Below are 13,374 nucleotides of genomic sequence, written 5' to 3'. Positions count from 1 at the left end.
GCCAGGAGCCAACTGGAAGCCAGGAAGAGAACAGGAAATTAGGAATCAGATTCTTTCAAACTAGGCTCACAGAGACTTGAAGTATATTCTCCTACTCAAAATGCCCAAATTATCCAGAGTATTATAAAGGGGCTTCATTAACTTCCTCCTCTCTCTCTCTCTCTCTCTCTCTCTCTCTCTCTCTCTCTCTCTCTCTCTCTCTCTCTCTCTCTCTCTCTCTCTCTCTGCTTTCTCTAGGTCACGTCCATCTATCTGTTCATCTACCCGAATATCTTATCTACACCCTATAATCTGTCTGTCTAAACACTGAGCACTCTATTTTCTGGTCCTGTGTAGCATCTAGCCAACTCTCTCTAGACTAAATTCAAAGAGTGTGTGTGTGTGTGTGTGTGTGTGTGTGTGTGTGAGAGAGAGAGAGAGAGAGAGAGACAGAGAGACAGAGAGACAGAGAGACAGAGAGACAGAGAGAGAGACAGAGAGACAGAGAGAGAGACAGAGACAGAAAGAGACACAGAGAGAGAACCTTTGGGTAGTAGACATTGGCAGTGGGCAGGAAATAATATACGGACACCAGTGAGCTCCAAGTTCCAGGTGGTGATCAAAGATCCAACTTCCGATCCACCCAGTCACTGAGTCTTTCATAGGAGGCTGTGAATCGGTGGGAATTCGAGGTTCTACCCCATCTCTTTGTGTCTCCCCCAATGATGGCTCATGTCAAACAATTAATTCCGAGTGATACGTCTTCCCCCTTCACCATCAGGGACCTGGGACACACACAGTCTCCAGGATCAATCCCCCCTCAAACTCCCTGCCACTGCTGCAGCACAGTCCACCACTTACTTATTTCCTGTCTCCTTTGTCAAAGACAGAGCTTATGATCATCCCTAATTCTCGTCACTATGTTCCGAGATTCCTGAGAATTAATGTCACCGGCAGGCGGGTCCAATCTGGGCGGCTTTGCTTTTTTTTTGATCATTTTTCTCCCCTGGCTTTCACACCCCACAGACTCACCGATAAGAATTTGATAGAAGATTACTAATTCACTATGGGATGGGGAGCCCAGAACACCTCAGGCTTTGCAGAGAAACTCCCAATTTCTCCTGCACTGACTTAATCCCACCTTTCTCTCCCTCCTCCTTTCAAGGGCGCTTTCACCACCCAGCACTCATCACCTCCACAGCCCCACTTTCTATTTCTGCACCTCCACAGACCCTTTCACTAAGCTCTGACGGACATTGCTCCAGGGACTTAGGTCGGGCAGCTGTTGGGACTTCCTCGTGTTTCAGATTTCAGATAGTCGAGGCTGGACCCTGCAGGTGGCTACTGAGAACGGGGGTGTCACGGCCTCAGCTGGGTCTAGCCCAGCCCAATTGCCCTGCTGCCCTCACCCACCTACCAGGCTCCCCTGCTTAGCCCCACGGACCGCCAGCAGTTCTGGAACAGCCTCTTAACCAAGAGTGACAGGGCCGCACGCGCCATAAATCCTTAACGGGGCTTATAGAAAAGGTGAATTATAGGTCCCACCTTGTTTTCCACATCTGTATTGATTTTTATGCCTTCAAGCAAACGCCAGAACTCTACTCGAGAACTCCACTGAGATGGGGCTCCTTTAGGTTGCCCCTTCACCTCCAGGAAGTGAGTAGTGTCTCCCTGCTGTCCCCCCATCCCCTGTTATCAAAGGGGCCGAGCCAGAAGCTGCTCACCAGTCACCTAGCACCTTCCTCCAGGTCTTCTCAGCCTCGAGGAATTGTGTCTTCTGGGCTGCTGTGCAGACCACTGGCTAATTCACGGTGTGAACCCCCAGTTTCCATTCTCCTATTAGGAGACACAGATCAAAGGGGAAACAGGAAGCCAGACATGTCTTGCCCCTCAGGTCCCCTCATTTGAGCAAGAGCTTTAGGTCAGTCAGTCCCTTGCCTTAGCTAATTACCTCCCTGGCTTTGGTCCCTGATAACTGACCAGACCCCCAGGGTCTGTGAGGAAGTGAAGGAAGTGTGAGTGAAGTGAGGAAGGAAGAGCCCCCGGGGAACTGCCCGTTCAGGCCTAGACTGTGGCTTTAAAGGTGGGTGTTGCTTGGGAAAGTCCTTGGGCCTCAGCAGCCTCTGTGCTCAGGGACACCTCATGGACTTAGGGTCTCTCAGACTTAACCTGGACTTGCTAAATACAGAGCAGGCTCTTGGGGTCCCCACATCATCCTCCACCATGACCCAGAGGCCGAGCTTGTCCCCTGCACCAATGCCTGGCCCGGCCCTAAGAGAGGACGTGTCTACATGGGGAAAACCCTGTACACTCCGGTTCTGTCACCATGTGCATTGGCCTCAGGAGAAGCATCCCCAGGAATCTGTTTCCAAGAAACCACACGGCAGATGTGAAAAAAAAAAAAAAAAGAAAACAAAACAAACAAAAAAATGCAGCTTTTGTAAAATATTCGTTGCTAATGGTTGAAAGTTATTATTAAGAGCAGTTTGAACGTCCAGATCTTTCGCTGAGTAAATATTTGAGGTAAATATTACATTAGCAAGACAGCTGAAGGGGCATTTCAAAGTTAGGTGCACAAAGACGATGCAGGGAAACAAGGCAGTTTGGAGTGTAGTGTTGCTTTTAAAGCATTATTTAAAATAATGGAGTTGGTTTTTTTTTTTTTTAACTACCATGATTAGGTAAAAGATTCCACGGATCAAAAGCAGGTAATCATATGCAAAAAAAAAAAAAAAAAGCCTTTGCTGCTGCTGTGAAAACCAAGGACAGGAGAGAAATCTTTGCCCAGAAAACTTTATGATTGTCCTGGAAGTATTGTTCCTGCCACCATAGCTCCCAGCCCAGGTGAGAGGAAAGTAAAGGGAATTCCCCATGGGAACGGGGAAGAGGGGGCAGTGAGGAGAGAGAGAGGAGAAAAAGAAAGACAGAGAGAGTGCATGTGAGTCACAGCATCCACAGACACTGCCAAGCAGGTACCACTGCTGGTGGCATCCATGGGGTCCCCCAAGATGCTTACCCGCCACCCCAGTCCAACCAGTTCAGGACCCTGTGAGTTGTAACTGAGCTGTTTGCCCACTCAAACAAATGCAGGGCAACCAGCCAGTTGCCAGCCTTTTCTTCTGGGCCCTTGCCCTTGGTCGGCTTGCTGCATTGTTTCTGAGCCCTGTGGGCACCTCCTAGCCACACCTGGAGGGCGCCCACCTGCCTTGGGTCAGCTTACATCACTCCCTTTATTGCCCCTGTCCAGCTGCCCCCACCCCAAGCCCTCCATACCAACTTTCTGAGCTGAATGGGTCCCTCAAATCAGAATAGTGCTTTCTAAAAATACTCTTCAGCACCAGAATGAAAATAAAGTCACACTTCGTCAGAGCCTAATAAAACCCTATGGTCCCACTACTGAGCCCAGATAAAATCAGGAAGTGGGGGGCAGCCGCCTCTATTCAGAACGAAAGAGCATTTGAGAATTAAGTCTCTGGCCTGGGAGCTGCAGAGACTAGCAACTGCAAATCTGGGGAGTTTCAGGGCTAACCAGTAGTGCTAATTTGGGGAGATGGGTTTCAGAGGCAATCAATAATGCCATCATTACCTACCGACATTCCTGCACCCTTTCATCTCCAGTGAGGCAGGAAAGATTCGCCTGTCAGAGTGGCTGAAGCCTCAGGCTCACAGAGGGCTGGGGAGGAAAGAAAAAAAGGCAGAGACTGGAACTCAGGACCTGGGGAGGCCCAGCAGTTGGCCTGGCTCCTGGGGATCCTTCAGAAGCAGCGGCAGGTCTGACTGAGGCCGATGCGAGGGTTTCTTATACATCAATACATCAGAAAGAAGGGGCAATGGCTGGAAGAGAAACAAAGGCAGGCGAAGTCAGAGCAAGAGCGTGGATCTAATGAGATTCGCAGGAATAGAATATTCTTCTCCTATCCTTTGATGCCGCAGGGCCTCGTTAAACACGTTGGTTCCCCGCTGGATTTTATCAAGGTTAAAGAGATTGAATAGATCCTAACCCAGGTTTATTAAATATTATACAGATTTTGTAAGCTCACGAGAGGTTTTCATGTTCATGACTGTGAGATTAGTGCCTCTCCCACTGTGCTGGGTACCAAGGAGCTGGGTGCAATCGACACAAGGATTTTCCATTGGAGGAAAAAAATAAATGATTCAATGACACCATCAATATACTTAAGATTGAGGGGCTGGAGAGATAGCATGGAGGTAAGGCATTTGCTTCCCATGCAGAAGGTCGGTGGTTTGAATCCCGGCGTCCCATATGGTCGCCTGAGCCTGCCAGGAGCGATTTCTGAGCATAGAGCCAGGAGTAACCCCTGAGTGCTGCCGGGTGTGACCCAAAAACAAAACAAAAAAAACAAAACAAAACACAAAACAAAACAAAACAAAAGATTGGGGGCCAGGGTCAAAGTGGTAGTACAGTGGTAGGGTGTTTGCCTTGCATGCAGCTGACCCAGGATAGATGCAGGTTCAATTTCCGGCATCCCATAAACCAGGAGTGATTTTTGAGCTCAGAGTCAAGAGTAACCCCTGAGCGCCACAGGGTGTGGCCCAAAAAGACAAAAAAAATAAATAAATAAAAAGATTGGGGGCCATACAGTGGGAAGGGGGTGAGCCTTGCAGGCTGAGTCCCCAACACAACATATAGTCCCTGACCAGCATCCGGAATAAGCCCCGAGCTCAGCCCAAAAGTTGAAAACGAAAAACCAAAACAAACCAAAACAAAACCAGCTTTAGCTTTGAACAAATATTGTCTCAAACAGAAAAGGGACGTGAACAAGGCATAAAAACAACCCTGATTGTTGCTCTCACACAAGTGCGCTGTTGGCTGGACTTGAAGCCAGCTAATAAATATATTATTTATTAAACCTATTAAATCAAGTACACCGCTCATTAGAAACTCCAGCTCCGTCCAGCCTTTCTCTCCACGAGAGTCCGCTTCATCTCAGGCCTCATTGACTCAATGCTCTTCAGGTCTTAAACATGCACTTCAGTTTCCCTAGGTGCCGGGTGTTGTGGGGTGTGGGGGCTCTGAGCTGTATCTGAGCACAGACTAGCACAATAAGGGGATCTGATACTTGAAAAGCTGCTTCAAAGTATTTGAGGTAAGCCCCGGCACTTTCGTGAGGTTCTCAAGAGGCATGAGTGGGGCAACTGGAGGTGGGAGGGAGATGGTATCCCCAGAGGGGTGACCCCCATGGTGGGCTCCATGACCCCCAAAGAAGCCTGGCACTGTCCTAGGTTCCCCTCCTCAGGTGCCAAGATGGGCACAGGACAGGTTGGTCCTGACTCAGAACCACCATTCCCTGGATAAACTTCCAGGTGGGGTGCATGTAAGAACCTACTGTGTTCTTGTTCCGACTTCCTGAGCATGGGAGATTCCTTTGGAATATTCCCACCACATTTCCTGAAATACTACAGGGCTGACACTACGATATCTCGGTGTCAGGATTTATAGATCAGAAACCAATTGGTGGTGTGACCATTTGAGGAGGTTCAGTCACTGAGCTGGGCCGTTACCACTTTCCGGACAGTTCCCACTGCTGTCTCTAGGCAGCGCTGGCAGAGCTTAGCTAACAGTGGGCTCCCTCTCCTGCCCATCCAGAGTCGGGGGACAGAGACCAGAGACCAGAGACCAGAAGCTTCCCACCTTCCCACAGAGACAACAGCCAACTTAGGTTCCATCCCCAACACCTCAATATGGTTCTGAGCATAGCTGGGAGTAATCTCTGAGCACAGAGCCAGAATGAAGCCCTGCGCATCAGCAGGTATAGCCCCCCCAAACAAAAATACCATCACTGCAGAATGAGTTGGCGAGGCCCCGGGAAAAATCCAATCCATAAAGGAGTCCCTACAAATCAATAAACAAGAAAGGACAAGCCTACATCCTCAGCGGACAAAAGACGGAGGTGAACCACAAAAAAAAATGCACAAGCGAACAATCAGCTGGTGATAAGACACTCCATTAGTGCTCAGGAAAATACTCATTAAAACCACAATTAGCAGCCGCTTAATAACTTTGGGAAAACATAACAAAGAGAAACGATAAAAATCAACTGTTATACAGGCAATCAAACAATCAGATTTCTCGCAGACGGTACAGAAATCACTTCGGAAGCTCGTGAGAAATTTCCTTCCACGGCACCGAGCAACAATCATCAGCCCTTCCCGAGAGGGGTAGACTGAGGCTGCCAGTCACAGGCCTTTTCCTCACAGCCTCGTGCCAGGGAAACAAAGTCACACAGGGCTCGTGAGTGAGAGGGAAAGAAAAGTCCGTCCGAGATGAAAAAAAAAGCGGGGCCGGAGAGATAGCACGGCGGCAGAGCACTTGCCTTGCACGCAGCCCATCCAGTTAAAAGACGGTGGTTCGAATCCCGGCATCTCATATGGTCCCTCATGCCTGTCAGGAGTAACTTTTGAGTGTAGAGCCATGAGTAACCCCTGAGTGCAGCCAGGTGTGACCCCAAAACCAAAATAAATACAAAACAAAACAAGACAAAAAAGATAAACAAAAGTGTGGGCTGGAGAGATAGAAGAGGCAGGTGGCCTTGCGCACAGCTGACCCGGGTTCGATCCTCTGAACACCCCTAAGAATCAGGCCCACTATGCTCCCTGCTTCCCTGCCTCAATTCAGACTGTTCCACTAATGCAGGAATGGGCATGGGTGCAGGATGGGTGGGGAGGGCCTCAAGACCATACGGGGTTCCCAGCTGATAAAGAGCCTTGGGTGTTCATAGACTCGCTACCCAACCATTGAACTTGAGGCTCACAGGCAGGACAGACATTTGCCTTTGGTCTCCAGACGCAGAGAATCAAGGTCATGGCAGGGCCCCAAGACAGCTCGGGCTTCTACCTTTTTCCTTCCAGAACTTTCCATACTGTTCACCGAACAAGCCAAGAAAAAGCTTTTCTTCTCCTGGAAAAGAAACAGTGATGTCCTGTCCTCATTTGAAGGCTGCTGACTTCTAGAAGGGGAGTGAGGGGAGGAGGCAGAGGACAGAGAAAGGATGAGGGGCTGGGACCCCAGACAAAGGCAGTTGTCGGGGAACTGGCTGCCATCCCAGTGAGCCCCCAATCCTGCCTAAGGCTCTTAGAAACAGGCTGACTGGAGGGATTTCTGGGGGTGAGAAGGCGTAGCCTGAGGCTCGGTGGAGATCAGGATCTTAATTGAAATCAGAAAAACCTTCCAATCTCTTTGTGCGCTGTAAGAGTGAGTGTTTAAACAAAGCCCCTGGGAGGTTCCCCTTCCAAAAATTTGTGGACTCTGTTTAATCATTTTATGCACCCTCCTCATATTTTTTAGGGATTTAGGAAGGAAGAAGCAATGCGGGAGTTACTAACCCTGAACTATTCTTTGCATCCCAAAAACCCACCTCGTTTCTTCACGGTAAGGGGATTTTTGTGGTTCTGGAATTCTGGCCAAGGAAACTGGCTGGACCGAGAGATGCCCAAAGGTTTCTCTGTCTATGGGGGTGGGGGAAAGGGTGGCAGTGAAAATTCTGCAGCTGGATGACAGAGAGGAGAGAGAGAGAGAGAGAGAGAGAGAGAGAGAGAGAGAGAGAGAGAGAGAGAGAGAGAGAGAGAGAGAGAGAGAGAGAGACAGAGAGAGACAGAGAGAGAGACAGAGACAGAGAGACAGAGAGAGACAGAGAGAGACAGAGAGAGAAAGAGAGAGAGGTTGCCTGATTCAGTGCTCAGGAGCCTTCAGAGAAACTTCTATAAAAAGCAGATGAAGGGGCCAGAGAGATAGCATGGAGGTAAGGCATTTGCCTTGCATGCAGAAGGTCGGTGTTTAAATCCCAGCATCCCATATGGTCCCCTGAGCGTTGCTGGGTGTGACCCCCCTCCCAAAAAAAGGGCAGATATCGTGGGAACATCTTTTTTTTTTTTTTTTTTTTTTTTTTTGGTTTTTGGGCCACACCCGGCGTTGCTCAAGGGTTACTCCTGGCTGTCTGCTCAGAAATAGCTCCTGGCAGGCACGGGGGACCATATGGGACACCGGGATTCAAACTAATCACCTTTGGTCCTGGATCGGCTGCTTGCAAGGCAAACGCCCTGTGCTATCTCTCCGGGCCCAAGATTTTGTTGTTGTTGTTGTTGTTTTGTTTTGTTTTTGTGTCACACCTGGCAATGCTCAAGGGTTATTCCTGGCTCTACGCTCAGAAATCGCCCCCGGCAGGCTTGGGGGACCATATGGGATGCTGGGATTCGAACCAGAGACCTTCCACATGCAAGGCAAATGCCTTACCGTGGTGCTATCTCTCTGGCCCCGGAAACATCCTTAAATGCAGCAGGCTAGAGGCCTCAACTGCAGTCCCTAGGGGGTCACACAGTTTTGCCCATCCCCTGTGGAGACTGGAAAGGTCACGCAAAGAAGGACCGACTGTACAGGTGTGCCCATGCATAAATACACATGCATGTTTCTTGCTCGGGACATGGGTCCCAAAAGAACCCATACTGGTGCATCTTAACGTGGGACCACCCGAGTCCACCAGAGACCCCAGTGGTGGCGGTTCTTCTGCTGATCCCGAGGGGGTTCTGGTAAGAGGAGTAGAACCCTAGGACGCTGTGGGGCAGGGCATTAGGTACCCAGTGCCCTGTTGGTGCCCACCCTAGGGCCTGACTCACCCAAAGTCAGCAGAATAAACCACACAGTTGCCCGATATTTCTTGACAAGCTCAGGTTGTGTCTGTCTGCAGTTTCCCCAGGATCTTGTTTATGATCCCAGTGAAAATAATAGGGGAATTGCTCAGAAATAAGGTCTGCTCCATTTTTTCCAGCTAATGGTCCTTTGTCTGGGGCACGTTAATGGAACAATTTCTGTATATTGACCAGACTTGGGGTTGTGTGTGTGTGTGTGTGTGTGTGTTTTGTTTTGTACCTCTCCTCATGCAAAAGATGTTGGCTGTAATCAGAAGTGGATTCTTTTTTTTTTTTTCCAGCCAGGCATTCACACTCCGCAGAATAGGCTAAATCCAAGCATTGTAGGTTTATTTGTTCAGCTGCAAATAGTACACAAAAGAACGTTTTCAGGGGGTGATGCAGGGACTATTAGGGAGATTCTCTCTCTGCTCTGCCCCACCCTCCCCTGCCCAAGGTTGTGCTCTTTGAAACCAGTAAATGCAATGCAATGCAATGGATTTGTTCTCTAGGAAGTGATGAGCTGATAAGGAAAAGTTGGTCACTCAGGGCAGTTTTGTCTGCAACAACCCTCTTTAAGAAAACAACAAAAAGGGGCTAGAGCGATGGCGCATGCGGTGGGGCCTTTGCCTGGCACACGGCTGACCAGGACGGACCTGGGTTCAATCCCCTATATCCCATATGGTCCCCTGAGCTAGGAGCGATTTCTGAGCGCAGAGCCAGGAATAATTTCTGAACATCACCAAGTGTAGCCCACTCCCCAAAAAAATCCATATCTGGGTAACAAATTTGCCAGTGACAAAAATGCCTGGCACAAACCCCACATCAAGCTTAGACCCCCACAGGGTCAATGCCAACCCAGACCCAGGGATGCCCACCCCTGCTGGCTAGGGCCCAGGAGAACCAGCGCTCAGTCTGGACAAAAAAGGCGATGGTGTCTCCCTGTTTCTAGGCCACTGTCCCTGCATGTGCCGTCTCCCACCTCTCTAGTTGTGGACAGAGTGATAGATAAAGCGGCCTTGTAACTCTCACCACTCAGCGAGGACCCCACTCTGGGACTCCAAAAGGCCACTCTGGGAATCAGGGTCTGGTTACTCATCACACACATCTCACTCCCACTTTTTGCAAAGTTAACTTGGCCTTGGTTCGATCTTGATCTTGAGACAGAGGGAAATGGGCTATCAGGAGATGCTCTGGTCAGCAACAGAGAATGAACCAGTTCATGAGCTCTGAGTGCTCTGCCTAGAACTGTTCTTACGACTCAACATGGGGCATGTTTGCTGCCCCTTGGGGACCACATGCTGCCTCTTTTTTGTTCTGCTCTTCTTAGTTTGCCCCCATCAGAGTGTCTACTGCACCCTCCCTGCCTTGCATCTAACTGGTCACCCATGGAGCTCACCCACATACACACCATGGCCTGGTTTCCATGGGAAGCTGCCCAGAAAGAAAACCATGGAAGAAGTGGCAGATGAGGGTCTCCCACTGCCCTGGGAATCTGGAGTCTGGGAGATCAGAGGAACTAGTCAAAGCCCAGTGTTTGGGGTTTGGAGTTTTTTGGGCCACATCCAGTGACACTCAGGGGTTACTCCTAGCTATGTGCTCAGAAATCGCTCCTAGCTTGGGCGACCATATGGGATGCCAGGGGATCAAATTGAGGTCCGTCCTGGGTCAGTCGTGTGCAAGGCAAACGCCCTACTGCTGAGCCACCGTTCTGGCCTTGGGTTTGGGTTTTTAATTTTTGTAGGGGGTCCCACACCCAGCTGTGCTCAGAAGCTACTCCTGGCTCCATGCTCAGGAATCACTCCTGATGAAGTGAGCTATAATGGGGTGCTGGATATCGAACCCAGGCCGACTGCCTGCCCACTCAGCTGAGCTCTCTCCCCAGGCGCTGGCTACTGAGAGCAGCTGCACTTCGCACAGCTGCCACCCTGGGGTGTGAGACACATCCTGGCCCACACAGTCTGATTGATCCTGGAGGTCCGGCTCCATCCAGCGGCTCAGGTCCATGCAGTGAGCTCGATTTAGACACAGTGGGGGGGACTTTCAGTGGGTCGATGTGAAAGGCTGTTAGTGCGGAGACGACAGGCCCAAAGGAAGGCTGAGCCAGACTGCGAGCAGTGGCAGATCCCCCTCAAAAAAAACTTCTGGGGCCCATTAACCCTGGGAGCCCAGACTGGGGGGACAGAGCCTCCCACCAGGGGCAGAGACGACCGTTGTCCCCATGTAGAGAGACTAGGGCTCCCTGAAATGGGCTCTGGCTTCTCTGCCTCGGTTTCTCGGCTGGGCGATGCTCAGAGAAGCACCCAACACCCCACCCAGGCCACAATCCAGGAAACGGGGTTTTCCCAGCCATTTCCAGACCTGTGTCTGGCTTCTCTTCCCTCCTGTGACATCTATGTTTCAAGGTGACCGAGGAGTGACCCATTCCAGCCATACCCATATGACCATCTCTCTAGATGTCTGAACACCCCCCCAGTGACCTTCCTGTCCTCAATGAAGATCACATCCCATCTGCACCCCTGACCTCCCTCCCTTCCCTCAGCAGGGTCTCTCTCTCTCTCCTTCTCTCTCTCTCTCTCCTTCTCCCTCTCTCTCTCTCTCCCTCTCTCTCTCTCTCTCTCCCCCTCTCCCCTGTCTAGTACTTTCCACATCACACTCATAGCTGTAAATTGGGGTCCCCTGCCCCCAGAGCTGGAGATGAGCAGATGGATATGGGGTGATGGTGGTGGGAATAGGGGTGGGGCTGGGCCCAGACAGGGAAATGTGGGATCTGGGCAAGGGCCATAGACAGAGCCAGAACATGAACATGGAGCTGGATGAAAAATAATATTTGGCTGTTAGGAAGGAGGCACAGGAGGGTGGGGATCAAAGCCAGGCAGAGACCATAGAGGCATGTTCTGGGGAGATGAGCTGGCACTTATCGGGGGCAGGGGTGCATCCTGGCTGTGGTCAGAACTGTTTGGGTGGCACAGAGCAGGGCCAAAATCGGGTGGCTTTACAGAAGACAAAGGTTATTGGATTTTTTTTTCTGTTTGCTCTGGTGGGGGGGGGGAGAGAGAGAGAGAGAGAGAGAGAGAGAGAGAGAGAGAGAGAGAGAGAGAGAGAGAGAGAAAGAGAGAGAGAGAGAAAGAGAGGGAGAGAGAGAGATCCAAGACAGGCAGCATGGGATATCGGCAGATAAATCATGGCATTAGCTGAGAGATGAATGAGGGTCTCTCTCCAGGGCCGCACTGCTGCTGCCTGGCTCCGTGTGGGGCCGCAGGCCCTTGGGAAGCGGCTGGACCCAAGCCAGCCGCTGCCCGTGAAAGATCCTCATTTTCCTGGGCAAATGGCTGAAGCGTTTTTTCCAAGCCTCATTGACTTCAGAGGAAGCAGGAGCAGGAGCAGACTGCGAATGCTGCCGCAGGCTCTCTCCCCGTCCTGCAGAGGCTGGAATGCAGTGTGGAGGGCCGGCACCCCAGCAAGCCTCGGGGGAGCAGGAGTGAGTGCCAGGTTGGCTTTTGGAACAAAGTATGGAAGGCCTCCTGAACCAGCCTCTCTCTCTCCAGCTCCAGATGTGGTCAGGAAAGTCAATTCTTTCTCGTTTCCATGACACTGAGTTTGAGTCCTTGCCTAGGACATCAGCTCCATTGCTATCCTAAGTGATTCAATGCCCAGGCTCCTGGTTTGTATCTTTGTAATGTGTTTCTTCATCTTAAACTCTCATTTTTCTGCACAATTATCAGAGAGTGGAGATGGTGCTCAGTGGCCCCGTGAAGGGATGAAGGTAAGCGGCCATATCTACTTCCACACCACAAATGTGGCAGACGGACATGGATGGACATGGTTTACAAGTCCTGAGAGCTGAGTCCAACCCTTTCCTCTGCTGTCCTGTATAAGGAAATGGAAACAGCAGAAGCCAATGGCACATGCCCTGCTGTTCGCTAGTAAGGGGTCCTTCAAAAGAGGTCTTTGAGTTCCCATGCCATCACAAGCTGGCAGATGGGAGGGCAAAGGGCCAAGAGAAAGGCCAGGTCTGGTCCAAGGCCCATTGCCTACAGCCCCCAGTCCCCTCCTTGCCTGGGTGGGGCAGTTTGCATGGGCAAGCTGGTGCAGCAAAGCCAACGGGAAAAGAGAAGATTCGAAGAGAAAAGTTTCCTTTCGAGGAAATACCATCAGTGCCTCTGAGTTTGGGGGAAAAGAGGTGGTGGGAAGAGGAGACCCCTTGAAGGATAAGGGTTGGAAGTTGAGTCAGGGTTGTCGAGGGTTTATGGAAGGTGGGTTCCAACCCATGACAGCAGGGGTGTCTGACACCCAACGACACTGGGTCAAAGAAGGGAAGAGCAAGTGACCGCTGGTTTTGCACAAGATGCAGACATGTTGTGACTGATGTTCTTAGCTGCATGTGCAGTCAGGTGGGCTGGGGGAGACCTGGGGACTCTGGGCTCCATTCCAAGAGGTAGGGCTGCGGTAAAGGGTCTGATGAGAGAGGTAGGAGGAGATGGGGGACGAGGTGAGCTCCCCCTGTGACCGAGTGGGAAGTATGCAGCCAGGGCTTCTGGAAGTTTCCAACCATGCCCAGAACACCCCCTATCCTCCCAGTGGATGGCTGAGGGAGGTATATCTTGTACATGGGGTGCGGGGTACCTCCCTCCACCCAGAAATCCACAACCACGCCCTCTCAGCTAGTACTGGGCTTTTTCTGGCCAAAAATGAAGTGGGTTTGGGCACAGCACACCCTGACCGGGCACAGAATTCCAAGTTCTTCTTGTT

This window comes from Suncus etruscus, chromosome 11 (genome assembly GCF_024139225.1).
Source record: "Suncus etruscus isolate mSunEtr1 chromosome 11, mSunEtr1.pri.cur, whole genome shotgun sequence".
NCBI classification, from domain to species: domain Eukaryota; kingdom Metazoa; phylum Chordata; class Mammalia; order Eulipotyphla; family Soricidae; genus Suncus; species Suncus etruscus.
Note: the sequence above shows the minus strand (reverse complement) of the source record.